Genomic DNA, 17224 nt, shown 5'->3' on the forward strand with positions numbered 1-17224 from the left:
GAGAATAGAGGATCTTCTTTTTCATCCTACAAAGAGGGACACATTTCAGACAACATGTGATACTGTAGTAAGTCTGGTCACTTGAAAGCCCCAAGCCATGCCCTTGGGCTGGGGGCAGGTGGAATGGGCCTACCTCTTTGGAAGGTCAGCCTGTGGCTTTTGGTTCAAAATTCTTGGCTTGAGCACAGCCATGTGAGCTGGAGAAAACAGTTGCCATTTTGATGTATAGAGCTTTGGGGGCCTATGTTCATGAAACCCTCATGAAACTGGGGCTCTTGGAATCAGAACACCCAGCTCCCGCTCACTTCCCACTCTTTCTAAAATGTTGGCAAATTAGATAGCAGTTTAATTCACATCATGTCAAAACTTAAGGTAATTGGAATATTCTGGAAATAATGGAACCATATGCAAGCTAGGCATTTTATTTCACTTTTCCTCTCTCTTTTTAAAAAAGCCATGAAAAATTAGATATGGCCCTTCAAAGTTACTTTAAAAACAAAATTTTTAAGGCTAGGCTAACATCAAACTGCAACCGTAGGAAAGAGAGGGGGCCTTTTTTAGTCACGTTTTTGTATTCGAAATTTCATGTTCGATTACTTCTATGCCATTGGTTCTCCTTTCCCTGCCCCAATGAAACCAACAAACAACAACAACAAAACTCTTAATGTTCCACCAGTAACTTGGAGCAAGTCATGTAATCATGGATTCACTTTTTAAGGCTTATGCTCTTTGGTGACTGCCTAGGAAAACTTAAAACTTCATTGAACTGCCTCAATCTATAAAGAAAAAAAAAAGCTTTAGTTCTACTGATAGAAGGAGGGTTTATTTATGTGTCTCAATTTACAAGCCTAAGCACTGCAAATGTAAACTCTCTGAAGGAAAATTTTGTCCTAATTACTTAACTGAATCCAGAAGCATCTGCTTTGATTTATGGCAAGTCCGGTCGGGTCTTAATCTGGCATTTTAAAGCATGCTGAGGTAACTTAACAACTAGTACCTTTTCTACTCCAGCCAAGTATTTCTCAAAGGGTAGAGATAGGGTGAGGTCCAGAATAAACAATGTTAACAAATTCTCCAGGTGATTCTTATAAAGACTGAAGTTTGAGAATCACTCACTGCTCAGGGCAATATTTACTTCTTTTTAATTTTTTTTTCCTTTTCAGCTTTACCTACAAAATAACACATTCTGGAGAAGTTTCTTCTTCCTGATAAGTTTAATTATCTCACTGGAAACATTTCCACTTTTCTAATTTCTTAAAATTTTACTTTCTGAATGAATTTAGAGTAAAATTGACTTTTTGTGTGAATTTGAACGTGTGTATCGATTCATGTAACTACCACACCACAAGCAGGACACAAAACAGTTCCATCACCCCAGAGAACTCCCTCATGTTATCCTTTTGTAGGCACACCCTTCCCCCCCACCCAACCCCAGTCCCTGGCAACCACTAATCTGTTATTCATCACCAAAGTTTTGTTTTTTCCAGAAAGTTATATAAATGGAATCATACAGTATATAATCTTTTGAGACTGGCTTCTTTCACTCGTCATAATGTCTTTGAGACTCACCCAAGTTGTTGCTTGTATCCACAGTCCATTTCTTTTTACTGCTGAACAGAATTCCACTGTATGAATGTAACCCAGTGTTTTTGTTTGTTCCCCCATTGGAAAGCATTTGGCTGTTTCCAGTTTGGGCAATCATAAGTAGAGCTTCTATAAATATTTGTGTACAGGTTTTTGTGTAAAGATAAGTTTTCATGTATCTAGGCTAATACCTAGGAGACTCAAGGACTCAACTAGTAAGCATATCTTCCACTTTATGAGAAACTACCATGCTGTTTGCTAGAAGGGTTGTACCATATTATACTCCCCCACCAGCAAGTGTAAGAGTTCTTATTGCTTTATATCCTCGCCAATACTGGAGGTTGTCAGTCATTTTTTTTTTATTATTTCAACCTTTCTAATAGGTGCGTAGTGGTATCTCATCATGTTTTTAATTTGCATCTCCCTAAGGGCTAAGAATGAACATTGTGGGCTTTTTTGCCATGCACACTTCCTCTTTTGCTCATTTAAAATACTGGATTGTTTGTTCTCTTAGGATTGAGTTTGTGAGTGCTTAATATATTCTGGATACAAGTCTTTGGTTGAATATGTGGTATGTAAATATTCTCTCCTACTCTGTAGCTTATCTTTTCATTATTTTAACAGTGTCTTTCCTGGAACAAATGATTAATTCTGATGAAGCCCAATTTATCAATTCTTTTTCTGTGATGCATCATGAAGATTTTTCCCTATGTTTTCTTCTAAAAGTTCTATAATTTTCTGTTTTACATTTAAATATGTGATTTCATTTGAGTTAATTTTGGTATAAGATATGAGATTTATATCAGGGTTCATTTTCTTACATATGAAGTCCAAATGTTTCAACACCATTTACTAAGAAAAGAATCTTTTTTCTATTGAATTGCCTCTGCACTTTTAGGAAAAACTCAGTTGGTAAATTGAGTGCAGGGAAATTTTCTAGAGTAATGGAAATGAAAATATTTTTTATTGGGTGTGTGTTATGTGAGTATATGCCTGCGTCAGAATCTTCAATTTGCACACTTCAGGTCTATGCATTTTACTGTATATGAATTACACTTCAGTTAAAATGGCATCAGTTGTCTATAGCATCAGGTCTATTTCCAGAGTCTCTTCTGTTCCATTGAGCTACATCTTTTTGCCAAGAGCATGCTATCCTGATCCCAATTACTGGAGCTTATAGAAGACTAAAAATTGGAAAGTGTGTTTCCTCCCACTCTGTTCTCCTTTTTTGAAATCATTTTGGCTATTTTTTTTTCTTTGCATTTCCATATCCATTTAGAATCAGCTTCTATCTGCCTACAAAAAAATCCTGTTGGGATTTTGATTGGGATTGTGTTAAATCTGGGAGCATTTGGGGAGAACTGACATCTTTTATAGTGTTATCTTCCAGTCTATGAACATGGTATGTCTTTGCATTTCTTGAGATCCTCTTTGATTTCTTTCATCAACATTTTTGTAGTTTTCAGCACACTGATCCTCTTTGCATGTTTTACTGGATTTATATCTAAATATTTCTATTTTTTGAGATATTTTAAATAACATTTAAAAATATTTGATTTCCGATACCTTTTTGCCATTATGTGGAAATAGAATCTTTTTTTAACTTGTATCCTACAACATTGCTAAACTCACTTAGTTCTAAGATGTGTATGTATGTGTGTATCCCTTGAAATTTTTCATGTAGGGAATCATTTCATCTGTGGATAGGGGCAGTTTATTTCTTCTTTTCCAAATTTTTATTTTCTTAATACTTATTTATTTATTTATTTAGATTACACTGGCTAGGAATTCCAGTATGGTTTCAAATAGGAATGGAGATAAAGGAAGTCTGCCTTGTTCCCATTCTTAGGAGGAAAGTATTCAGTCTTTCATCATTAAGTGTAATGTTCTCTGTAGATTTTTCAATCATATCCCTTGTTGGGTTGACACAAGTCCCTTCTTTTTATAGTTTGCTGAGAGTTTTTAATCATGAATGGATCTTGAATGTTGTGAAATGCTTTTACTGTATTAATTGATATGATCCTGCCCTTTTTCTTTTTTTGACTTTTAATAATACATTGATTTTCAAATACTGAACTGACCTGGCGTAACTCAAGGTAAAGTCCATTGTGGTCTGAGAGCATACTTTATATATATATATTCTGTTTTTATGACCATATCTCTTTGTATAGTATTTTTAGTGATTGCTGTAGAGTTTGCAACATACATAACCTCTCACTTTTAAATATTTTAGCATTTCAAGTTGAATATAGAAACCTTACCAGTAGATAGATTTTTTGCTATGGTTATTTTACGTACATCTACATACAGTGAAAACTCCATCAGACCATGTTACAATTTTTGCTTTAAGAAACTCATGGGAGAAAAGTAGTCTGTTATATTTACTCAGAAATGTACTATTTCCATTTCTCTTTCCTCATTCTTGATGTTCCAAGTTTCCTTCAGATGTCATTTCTCTCTGCCTGAAGAACTTGCTTAGAAATTCCTTTAGAGCAGGTCTGCTGGGAATGAATTCTCTTAGTTTTCGTTCACCTGAGAATGTCCTTATTTCAACTCGTCCCTGAGGCTGTTTTCACCAGAATAGAATTCTGGCTTGACATTTGTTTTACTTCTGCACTTTAAGTATATCTTTTACCTCATCCCAGACTCTTGTTTCTCCTGAGTAATATGCAGTCACTTCAAGTGTTGTTCTCCTATAGGTAGTGTGTCCATTGTTCTTAGATTGCTTTCAAGATTTTTTTTTCTTTTTCTTTCATTTTCAGGGGTTTTATTATTATGCATGGGGCATGGATTTCTTTAGGCTTATATTATTTGAGATTTGCTTGACTCTGCAGGTTTGTTTCTGCCTTTTGCCAAATTCAGGACGTTTTTAAGTTGTTATTCTTCAAATATGTTTTCTGTGCTCTATTCTTTCTCTCTTCTCAGACTGTAACAGTAGGAATGTTAGCCCTTCTGGTATTGTCCACAGGTCCCTCAGGATCTGTTTATTCTTTTATCTTTCTTCTCTCTCTTGTTCAGCTTGTATATTTCTATAAATCTATCTTCATGTTCACTGACTCCTCCTTCATTTCCCTTCTGCTGATGAACCCACCCGGTGAGTTTGTTTTAGTTATTATATTTTCCAGTTTTAAAATTTTTGTTTGGTTCTTTATATATTCTCTTTTCTTTCTGAGACTTTCTACTTTTCCATTTATTTCAAGAGTGTCCAGGATTTCTTGTGGGAGCATTTCTTTCATAGCTGCTTTAAAGCTTTTTTCTTTTTTTCCCCCTTAAAGATTTTATTTATTTATTTGGGACACACACATGCACGCACACACATACCCGTGCGCGCAAGTAGGGGAAGGGGCAGAGGGACAGGGAGAGAGAATCTCAAGCAGACTCTACGCTGAGTGTGGAGCCCAACACGGGGTTAGATCCCATGACCCTGACATCATGACCTGAGCCGAAATCAAGAGCCAGACACTTAACCCACTGAGCCACCCAGGTGCCTGAAGCCTTTTTTCAAATAATTCTAACCTCTGTGTTATCTCAGCATTGGCATCTTTTCCCATCTGAGTTGAGATTTCCCTCATTCTTTGCATACTGAGTAATTTTGGTTTGTGTCCTGGACATTTTAAATATTATGTTATGAGACTCTGAATCTTACTTAAATCCTCTGGAGAGTGTTGATATTTTTGCTTTAGCAGTTAATCAACCCAGTTGGGTTCAGTCCTCAATTTCCAACCAGTTTTCTGTGGGTTGTGGTTTCAAGGTCAGTTCGGTTTTCAAATCCCCTGCAGTGCTATTTAGATCTGTTCCAGATGTTCACCACCCAGGGCCCAGCCTGGGACTTGGGCGTATTCTTGTCCATAACTCAGTTCTAAAGTCCCTGTATGTCATTTAGGGTCACATCCAGGAAAGAGTAGCTCAGAGGTTAGCCCAGGAGTCTGTGGGTAGCTCTCTCTTCTCTCCTGGCTGTCCCTGACACTTTTCAGCTCCCTGAACTCCTCTTTTTGCTCATTTGGACAGAAAACTGGGGTTTTCTTTACCCCACTCTGGCATACACATCACATAGCTATGCTCATGTCTGGAGCCAAGTTTTAGGACAGAGAAGGTAAGAAAGCAACAGGAGTTTCCTTACCCTCTGGGGACCACAGGTCCTCCTATTGGAGAGGAAGATCCCTTCCTCAGAGTTTTCGGCTTCTGTGGGCTTCCATTGCTGCCTCTGACACTGGCACCATTGGTACACGAAGACTGCCTGTGGCCGAGGTACAGGAGAATGGAAAAAAGACAAGAAGAAATGAAAAAAGGAAAACAAGGTGTTTCCTCCCCCTCTCTCAGCACCAGGAAATATCTTTTCCTGCCTACAAGCCAGAACTAGAGGGCTTCTCCTGGATTTCTCTCTGTTCACTTCCAGGTTTCAGACTGCGTTGAGTTCAGGCCAGTGGACACCAGAGCAGAAAAAGAGTAAACTCTGGTTTGACGGTGCTTCAAATTCTGGTCTTCTTTTCCAACCCCCTAGCTACTACTTACTTTTCAGAGTCCTCAAATGGCTGATGGATGCAATCTCTCCTGCTTGTATAGCTGCATTCAGTGGGAGAGTATATGCACTCTATTTTTGTATTTTCTGCATTCTTGATGCTCTGGCATCTAGGGTCTTGCTAACCTGGGAGGAAGTACCCTCCCTGGATTAGCTAATCCCTAGAGATTGTAAAGAACTCACCTGGGAGCATACTTTTCATGTGCAAATTAACTAATCCAAAACCCATACCCCAAGCACCTCTTTTATGGAAGTTGTACCCTCTGGGCTACCAGATCCAGATCCACCTGGTATGATCACCCCCAGGGCCGGATACCAGACAATTCAGGACAGCCCCTACACCCTGGAGCCTACTGAAATTATTCAAACTAGCCAATCCCATGCGTGCTTACCCTGCCTCTCCTGTTCCTGCCCACAGAAACTACAGTGAAGTCTCCTGCCAAGATTGCCCTGCTGCTTCTGCCTGCACCTCCTGACCATCCCAGGTGCTTCCCCATGTGGCCCCCATGGAATGGCATGCCCCTCCCCTTGGAACCTGTGAGTAACAATCTATCACGTCAGTGACAGTCATCTCCTAATCTTTTGGCCTCACCATAACTAAATAATAATGAAACATACATTTAAAGACAGAGGGACAGGTTGAAATGTGCTTATTTCATGTCACTTAGAACCTTACATATATTTATATATGCATATATATATGTATATATATATATGACATATATTTATCAGCCACAGCTGTTTTTAGTCATATATCAGAGAAATTGGCTTTCCCAAAAGATGGAATTTTTATGCCCTGAGTAACTGAAAAGTTCAGTTTGTTTTTGCTTGTCTTTACTTTCTCATTTTTTAAAAGATTTTTTTAAAAGTTTATTTATTTACTTATTTGTTTATTTGTTTATTTAAGTAATCTCTACAGCCAGCATGGGGCTCGAACTCATGACCCCAAGATCAAGAGTGGCATGCTTTTACTGACTGAGCTAGCCAGGCGCCCCTGTTCTCTCTTTTTCATAGAACAAGTCTGTTTTAGTGTTGTTGGGGGTCATGCTTCTCTGGGGAGTAACCTTCCCCTTCCAACCCTGAATTTCCTTTAAGGAACCACTCATGAGCCACTGTGAGGCTGTTCAGTTGGGGTGGGGATCTGTAAAGGGGTCACACATCCAGCCTGCCCGGGGGCATATTCCAATGCCCTGACCACAGCTGTCAGTTCAGGAATGAAAGCCAAACCCAAGACTTTGCGTGGAACTCTTGAGAAAGAGCATCTCTGTTTCTGCTGGTGTTACTTAGTGAATGGAATGTAAATCAGAAGTTGCCTCTTCCCACTCTTTTTGAAGATTTTACCAAATGGTAAACCAACCAAGAGGAAAGCAGAGCTGCATAATCATGGTAAACAGATTTTTGGTAAGATTGATATGGGCCCACCGCTGCTGAAGACCTTCCTCAGTTACACAAACTAGTGAATTCCTACTTTGCTTGAGCCAGTACATGTTCGTTTTCTGTCACTTGCAGCCCAAAGTGTCCTGACTAATGCAGAAATGAGCCCTTTGTCTATTATAGTTTATTGTGGCCCAAATCTTGAGTTGATTATCTTTAATCACCAGCACATGGAAATTTTTCCTGAAGTCATTTGTTGAAATCCACTGGAAGGAATTGTAACTTGCTGGGTGAATTTTATCTGTCCCCACCCTCTTCTTGTTTTTTTTTTTTTTTTTGCCAACCAAGACTTGGTCTGTGTTGCTTAGAGTGCTGCTCAATTTGGGTTTTCCCCAGAAGCAGACCCTGGGTAGAGGATTTGAAAGGCAATGGTTTATTTCAAAGGTGATCTCGGGAGTATCAATAAGGGATTGAGGGAATAAAAGTGGAAAGAGAAGAATGTGTTATTGAAAAGGCTCCTCCAGAGTGTCACCGGGGCTCATCCCTGCCTGGGAATTCTGGGCTACAGTGTAGAATAAGCCCTAGAAATACCCACTCAGGGGTATTTATCCCCCACCCCACATCTGTCATTGGCTGAGGGCTGTTTCCAGGGCTTTCATTCCCCCAGCACATCTGGCCTGCCCTGCTTAGGAGCTGAGAGCCAGCCTTTAGGTGGAGAGTTGTAGGGACCTGTAATAGAATGTGATAGGCATGTGCTTGGGGGACCCCAAGGGTTCAAAGGGATGCGGGAGGGGCACAGCCAGCATCTGCCACCCGAAGCTTGAGTGTTCTTGTTTTCCGTTCCTCTGCTTCTAGCTTAGCCTCTTTTCATAATGGGAAGGTGGATCGGTTGCATGTGTATTGATTCATAAGTAATGACTCTTTGCAAACACAGTAGCTTTAAAACTTACCAAGCTTTCTCTCTGTTTGGGATGATGAGATTGAAGTCAAAAGTGTGATGTTCTCTAGGCTGTTTCAATCATTCATTCATTCATTCCTACAACAGATGCTTTGGGGGAACAGAAATCAATAAGCAAAAGTCTCTGTCCTTGCAAAGCTCAGAAGCTGATGTCAGGCAGACAGAAATGTAATTACTCAGCAAATAAAGTCATATTTGCTTTGATAAAGGTGGATAAAAACTATTAGAGAACGGGGTAGAGACACAAAGAAGGCAGTGTTTGTATCTTTAAAGATGAGGAAGGGCTTTTATTCTCCTGGCGCTTACCTTGGGGTAGCAAACCACCCCAAACTTGTGGCATGAAATAGCACCCATTTTATTAGGCTCATGCTTTTGTGGGTCAGGAATTTGAAAGGGAGTACAGGGGAGACAGCGTGTCTCTACGCCATAATGTCTGCAGCCTGGTGCGGAAGACTGGAAGGCTGGAGGCAACACAAGGCAGGGTGTGGAAAGAACCATCTGAAAGCTCCTGGCAGTGGATGTTGATGTTCGCAGAGGCTACAAGAGGGATTGCCGACGGGTACTACGCTTGGCCTCTCCACAGGGCCGTGTGGGCATCCTCAGAGCGTGGTGCCCAGATCCAAAGCCAAGTGCCCCAAGACAACCCGCAGAAGCTCGCCTGCCTTTTAGGGCCACGCGGCAGAAGTCACGTAGTGTCGCCTCCACTGTGATCACAAGCCTGCCCGAACTCAGTGGGAGGAATCTTAGATCCATGCCTCCATCGGGGGACTCTCAGAGTCCTATGACACAACGAGCAGCATTTGGGAAGAGAGAGATGGGTGCATTCGCTTTGCAAAAATGCTGTCTCCCACGGTATTAAAGGGATAAGATCATTTTGTCTCTCTGGTATTTAGCAATATCTTGCCTGGGCTCTGCATTATTTTCTGAGAAGTACCTTTTTAAGTTACTTAAATTGCCTCAGTCAGATCGTCACATAAAGATATGAAGAAGGGATTTATTATTTGATGCATTTGTCACCCCTCCTTTGCCCACAAAGATTTCCTCCGTGGCCCACACTTGGAGAACCAGCACCACAGAGCCTGGACAGAGGGAGAAAGAGGGCCACAGAATTAGTGGACCAGACTCTTTTTAGAGGTCAGGCAAGGGCAAAGACTGTGAATATTCTTATCTTAATATTAAAGTTGGTTACAAACATAGACACCCATATACATGCTAAGTTTATTTCTTTTCTTATTGAATCTAATTCTCAGAAATATTTTTAAAAACTTGAATTTAGTTAGCATGTGGCATTATTACCCCCCAGAATCACATTCTCATTTATGTTACTTTTTGAATAAGTGAGTGCTGAGTGTCTGGGCTGGTTGAGGCTATCTCTTTTATCCATTACTTGGACTTTTTTTTAAAGCTGAAATGTGGGTGCCTGGGTGGCTCAGTTGGTTAAGCGACTGCCTTTGGCTCAGGTCATGATCCTGGAGTCCCAGGATCGAGTCCCGCATCAGGCTCCCTGCTCAGTGGGGAGTCTGCTTCTCTCTCTGAACCTCCCTCCTCTCATGCTCTCTATCTCATTCTCTCTCTCAAATAAAAAAAAAAAAAATCTTTAAAGCTGAAATGCAACAGTTTTCATATTATAAAGCCATATTTAAAAAACCTTCACAATAGATGTCTTGTAATTAAGGTAGACAGCTCATGGAGACGTTTGGACACTTAGCTGAATGAGGTAGCTAGGAGGCAGTCTTGTACTGTGGTCTGACAGTTGGTGGATTGAATCCCAAACGTGCTACTTACTCTTCTGTGATTTGGAGCAAGTTACTCAACTTCTCCGAGTCTTGGTTTCCTATTCTGTAAAATGGGGGTCATGATAGCTACTTTTGTAGTATTGCATTGCAGAGGAAGTAAGACAATTCAAGCGTCCAGTTCCTGGGAGAGACTACATGGAGTATTGGGGCATTCTAAGAGACATGCAGCTACTGGATCCTCACTTGGTTCTCTCTGCAGTTAGAGAGCAGGGCCGTATCCACATCATCAACCTTCAGATTTTTACCTCCGTTTCCCGCCCGCCCGGGCTGAGAAAAGGCAGAGGATGAGCTGAGAAAAGGCAGAGGATGAGCTGAGGCCGGAGGCCTTCTTGTTATTGGGGGTGCCTGTGTGTGTGGAGGTGTGGGTGGGAAGAAGAGCTGCCAGCGCTTTGGCTGGGAAGAAGAGCCTCCTTTATCAGCCATTTCCTCCTCCCTCACCTTGTCCCCTCTCGGCTTCCACTTCATGAGACCACAAGCTTCACAGACTTTTCTCGGTTATTTCTCCATGACACGTATTCATTGAAGAGGAGGCCAAGCCTTGTAGGGGAAAGGCAGCTCAAATCTGAAGGGCTCACTTGGCGAGGCATCCCCAGCCCTCTGAGCAGTCTCACTCCCCTGTCCTCACGGTTTAATTTAGAGCCAGCCTGTGGTGTCGCTCCCTGCCCCCCGTGGTTGTCAGGAAGCACAGAGCCCGAATCCGCCCTGCCTGAAATTAAAGGCCTGGTCCTCCACCCTCTCCCCCACCGTGTTGTGTGGAGACAGCAGGTTCACTTTAGTGCCCCTGGGGAAATGGCAAGAAAATCAACATCTTGCTTGATCTTCCTGTTTGCTTTTCTTTCCTTTTCTTTAATTTTTAAATTAGAAAGCCAGGAAGTCACCGCAAAATCACTGAAAATGTCAACCAAATGCCCGTTTCATTTGGGCCCCTGTGTGTGTGTGTGTGTGTGTGTGTTTATCTTAATTATTATATCGATGACATTCCACCTTTCGAATTAAATCCCTTTCCTCATTATCTGGGTTTGCCGTTATTATTGTGTGAGTTGAAACAGATTTCATGACAACTCTGAAAAACCAGGGTGGGCTAAATTTAGCTTTAATTAGGCATCATCGTAGCCCCGTGATTATTCCCTCATTTCGTTCAGATTCTAACTGGAATGCTGAGCGAGGGTTTGGCAATGGCTTTTGTGAAATTTTCGCAGAATTATCCCCCACATTTCTTGTGATCGTGGTAATTGTTTTGTGCCACAAATGGTTTTTGCCGATAGAGCTTTAATCCCGTTTTCTAACCCGGAGTTCGTTAGGGGTAGTCAAGCTATATGCCACAGCTAGACAGCTGGTCTGGGGGGAGAACCCTGGACAAAATATCAGGGCATCTCTGCCTACTACTGACCGTCCCGTACGTAGCTCCCCCAGTGGAGACTGGGCACTGCCTACTCCAGTTCGGGTGTGCCCAGCACCTCCAAATAGAGGGATCGCCACGAATGAGGCTCAAAGTGGAATTTTTCCAGACCTTGGCTGACCCCTCCCTGGCCTGGAGACAGCCGAGTGTCGCGGTTAAGGGGTGGGTTCTGAAGCCAGAATGCCAAGTTCAAATCTCCGCTTGACTTTTTACCAGCCCTTCAACTCGGGGGAATTTACCTTCTTTGAACCTTGGCTTCCTCACGTGTCAGACGGAAGTGTGGTGTTACTGCTTCCCAGCGTCATCGTCCGTCCGCACTGAGCTAACAGGGAGCATTTAGAACAGTGCCTGGCCCAGGATAGGACTCGTAACTGCTTGTTACCACTACTACTTCTGGTACTGCAGGCCTCTTGGGGAACGGCACCCCAGGGCTGTGTTAGCCAGTTGCAGTAAGGCAGGGCCAGGCTGTGATTAGGGGCACAGTTTCATTCCCTGGCAGAGGAACTCACAGGAACTAGACAGAATGTAATCTGTCATGGACAGCTGTTGATTTTGCCTGCCAGACATACTTACCCTCTCCTGGATTTTCCTCTGTAGGGAACTGGATGAGTCAGGATCTAGCTGGCAACATAGATACCGTTCCAGGTATGTCAAATAGAGTGAACTGTATTCTGGGAACTAGTTCTGCAGTTGGTGGCAGGGATGGAAGGCCAAACGGATGGTAGGGCTGCCCAGGGGGTTAGCAACAGTAGGATCTCTGTTCCCCTGACACATAGGGTGGGAGCCCGAGGGAGGAGGCCGAGTCCAGGGCCATCTGGTGGAAGCTAGACCTATGGTGGGTCTGCCCAGCTGGAGCTGACCCTGAAGGGAGGGGCTCCGTGGGGAGACACAGCCATTGTCTGTGACACCCCCTGAAGCAGAGGGCAAGGTAGATAAATACCTTGGCTTCTGGTCTCTTCCTCTCCTCTCATCTTCTGTCAGGGCCTCCAGTCAGAATCCACCCAAGCACCAGCAAGGCCATCAAACAGAGTTCTCTGTGCTGCTGAGCAGAGATCTGACAGCCCGTAGGCAAATGTCTGGCCCAGGAATGATCTCTCCTCCCACCACCCCACTCTTATGGTTCCTGCGCAGCTTGACCTTTGGCTCTGAGGGTGCTCGTGTGACCCAGGCTTCACCAATCAGCATTTGCCCCTCCACTAGCTAGAGTGACCCAAGTTGGTCCAATGAGAGTCACCTCTGGGATTCTGGGGAGAGAGGAACCTTCTTTCTGATCGGGTTTCCAGCCATATGAAGTGTAAACACCGAGTTGCTGCTAATGGTCATGTTGTTGCCATAGAGAAAGGTATGGCTTAGGATGAAGCCAGCATAAGGGAAAGCAGAACAAGGAGAATGGAAAGATTACCAGCAACTACGAATACCTGGATGCAGCCATCGCTGTGCCTGGACCTCTCAGCTGTGTGCACCAACCATCATTTCTATGCTTCCTTTTTTTTTTTTTTCCGGTTAAGTCAGTTTCTGCCACTTTCAGCCAAATGCGTTCTAACTCACACACAGTAGACCTGAGACAGATCTGGGGTACTCAGAGATTACTACAATAAAATCTGTGAACACTCAGAGGGATGTCTGTCTGTGGGATCAGTCATGGGGTTGGACATTTTTGTATAAGTCAGAAACCCAGCAATTAGAAGAAGGGCCCTCCCAGGGTCAGACGCCCTACTTCTCATGCAGAACCTAGCTATAATAAACTTCCTACAAATCCCTCAGCTGCATTTTTTTCTCTTCCTTATCTCCAGCTGTCACACTTGCTAGTCCTTCAATATTGAGAACACTGACTTTCTTTCATCCTTAAAAATTAGTTTTCTGGTGAAGCCTTCTTATATGTCAGATACTGTGATAATGAGCTTATGTATATAGGAACGTATATAAATACAGGATCTAGATATGAATATACATTAGTGTCTTCATATGCATATATGTATATATCACCTATTTATTTTTTTTAAAGATTTTACTTGTTTATTTATTTTAGAGAGTGTGAGTGGGGGGAGGGGCAGAGGGAGAGAGAATCTCAAGCAGACTCCGCACTGAGCATGGAGCCCAACACTAAGGCTCAATGTGGGGCTCGACCTCACAACCTTGAGATCATGACTTGAGCTTAAACCAAGAGTCCGACGCTTAACTGACTGCGCCACCCAGGCGCCTTTCCTCTCCTATTTAATCTTTACCTTTGCAGACGGTAACTTAAGAGGTAAGAATTGTTATTATTCCTATTTGCATTCTCAAAATGTGGAAACTGAGGCTGAGATGGGTTGATGACTTTGCCTAGGACTTGAACCTGGGCCATCAGATCCCATATCCCACCATTCTAACCATGAAGCCTTCCTCTTCTCCCAGTACCCTTATCTATCCATCTGGTTTCAGCTCACATCTACACTTCAGTTAGGTTTAGTCCCGTTGCTGTGTAATTCCCGAGCCCCCGGTTCTTCTTCCTCATAGTTGTCAAAGGTATTGCACACCAGACCATGGGCCCTGACAAGCGTATCTTGCATCTGCCTTGGGCTCTGCCTGTCCTCAATGTCTAGCACATCACAGACTTTCAGTGGCCATTTCCATAACTAAAGGAATAATGACTGTTGAACCACAGGTGTTGATTTGAAGGAATTCTTTTCATTCAGGATTAATCTGAAAATTGAATGAGAAGTGACCACTCTAAAATAAGGATCAAGGACTTGGGCTGTGAAGGAGCCAAGGACTGCTGTAGGAAGGAATCAGATACAGTTTGATCCAGTTCCAGAGTCTGAGAAATGGGAATTCCAGGCCTGCTAGCCAGATAAGGAGAGACTGTTGGGCAAGGGGAGTCTTCCATACTCCCAAATCATACCATGTGTATCTGTCCTGCTTACCCCACAACAAAGATTCTCTCTTCACCTGCCTTCTCCAGCAGGCTGTGAGCTTTCAAGAGCAGGAATTCTGTTTTTTGGCTGTTTCCTAGCCCTCAGCCTGGGGTCTGGCACCCTGTGGACCGTTCCTGGATGCTGCTTGGTTAGTTGTTGATGCAATGTTCCCCTCCAAGTCTACCTTCATCACTGTCCCAGGCTGAGGTATGGACAAGGCCCATGCTATACCCTGAGTGGCTGTCTGCCCGCTGTTCAAGGGACCAGTGCATTGGTGTTTCACAAATTCCTCATGCTTCCTTATTATTTCTGGTAATGTTATCTGCTGGCAGATGCTGCTCTTCATTACTCAAAGTCTGTGATGATTGGCTTAAATGTATTCCTGTAGGCATTGTAGGCACATTCACTCATTTATTCAGGCATTCATCATTCAGCAAATATTTACTGAACCTGGAAATGTATCAAGTACAAGGAGACACGTGGTAGGTTCATGACCATTGATGGTTGGGTAAAGGGGTGGATAAAACAAACATGAATCTTGCTCTCAAAGAGCTGAGTTGAAAATACAGGAGCTCCTATTTCTTTTTTATTTTTTTTAAGATTTTATTTATTTATTTGACAGAAATGTAGCGAGAGAGGGAACACAAGCAGGGGGAGTGGGAGAGGGAGAAGCAGGCCTCCCGCGGAGCAGGGAGCCCGATGCGGGGCTTGATCCCAGGCCCCTCAGATCATGACCTGAGCCGAAGGCAGACGCTTAACGACTGAGCCACCCAGGTGCCCCAGGAGCTCCTATTTCTTAGGCACCTACTTTGTGCCAGACGTGTGTTAAATACTCTTTACCATCGCCATAAAATGTAGGTAATCAATGAAGCAACGAAGGATCTGTATGTTAAAGCTAGTTGCTCAAGATCGCATAGCTGGTAAGAAGCAGAATGGGGGTTCCTTTCCCAATTTCTGAGAAACCAAAGCCTTGTTCTTCCCTCTATGTTGTACTATCCCCAAAATAAGGACGAGATAGAAGGTGGGCTGTGACCTTTGGCAGTCAAAGTGCCATAGAAGGTCAGGGCAGCTACTTTTAGCCATGGGACTCCTGACCACTTCTGGAATGTGGAAGCCATCCACGTGGGCGTCTGTAATGCCCAACGCCTAATCTGGATGGGAACTGAAAATTCACTGGAACCTCAGGTACTTGTGAACCCCAACATGAAATCCCAGGTATTTGGAATCAACTTTCCATTTCTATAAGATGGTCCACGTGTGGCACAAACAGCCTTTGGGGTTTTTCCATTTTGCCTTGCTTGGCTCCAAACATCTGTGTAGCTGTGTTCCATATGGAATGGGATTCTGGGAGCAGGCAGAAGTTAATCCTTTTTGCCTGTTTGTTTCAAAGTTAGAAACTGTAACTTTTAAGATTTCCAATGAATGATGTCTAAGGTAGAGATTTTCTTGGGAACAAAGCCCCCTTTGTTCTAGGAGGTCCCCTGTGGTGGGCAGTGCTAGTCAAGACTAGTGAGCCCATCCCTAAGTCTGGGGAGTGACCCAAAGGCAAACTATCTAGCCTGTCTGTGTTCCGTTGAGTCTTGTAAAGTGAGACCACATCAGAGCTGTGTGAGAGAATTCCTTTCTTCCTAAAGCTAGATTGAAAAAACTTATCTGAGCTATTTATATGATCCTCAGAAAGATTGTGAGTGTTGGCCAAGACAAGTTTCCTTCACATCAGCTTAGGAGAAAATATGGATTGGGCTTAGTAGAGAGCTACCCACTGGATGATGGTTTCACACACAGAGTGAGCAACCTTAGCTGGAGAACCTAGACCAGTCCACTTCAGTGGTTTTGTCTTGGCCATGTGAGTAGGACCATAGAGTGTGTGGAGCAGGGTACGTGTGAGTTGTGGTGGGCTTCCTTTCATACAGATGGATGTTACCACTGTCAATCATCCTGGGAACCTAACAGGCACCCTGGGAACTATAGTAGGCTCAAGCATCCTTTTCTCCCCTTTAAGGGAGACCTTCACTCGTCAGGTGGCTTCAGTTGATTCCTGACCTGTGGGGGTCTCCTAGGAAGCCGTTAAAATCCCTGAGGATTAATTCAGGACCACAGGCTCTGGAAGTAACAAATCTTGGAGCAGATGTGAGTTATCCTCTGTGGAGTATCTCTGTGATTTCCAAGTCTTTAGTAAATTCTCGTTAGAAAAGAAAAAGTAGAAGTTCCACGTCTACTTGTTGGCATCATCCAGGTTTTACATTCTTTCATTTACTAGCTGTGTGCCTGTCAGCTTACTTCACCTCTCTAAGCCTGTGATTCTTTATTTGTAAAGTGGGTAACAATAACACCTAATCCATAGAATTACTGCATACTAACTGAAAATGTTAGAAGTAAATCAGAATCTCACTGCGTTTTTGATGTCTCCATGAGTGATTTCCCAGAGGCCAGTTGGCTGTAAACTAAAGAGAATTATCATTAGACATTCAAAGCAACATACTTATACTTTTTGTAAAAAAAAAAAAAAAAAAAAAAATACCTTTCCCCAGAGAAGTTCCAATTAGTTGTTGATAGGATAGAGTATTTTCTTTCTTTCTTTTTCTTTTTTTAGCAAGGATTTTGAAAAGCATTAATGCTTCTTAATGAGATCATCATGACAAAGGTGCTATAAAAGAAATGGCGGGGGGGTGAGGAATGAACCTACAAGGATAACATCAC

The sequence above is a fragment of the Mirounga angustirostris genome, unplaced genomic scaffold (assembly GCF_029215605.1).
Source record: "Mirounga angustirostris isolate CCGP_5_RB_7025 unplaced genomic scaffold, mMirAng1.0.hap1 SCAF_1, whole genome shotgun sequence".
In the NCBI taxonomy this organism is placed as follows: domain Eukaryota; kingdom Metazoa; phylum Chordata; class Mammalia; order Carnivora; family Phocidae; genus Mirounga; species Mirounga angustirostris.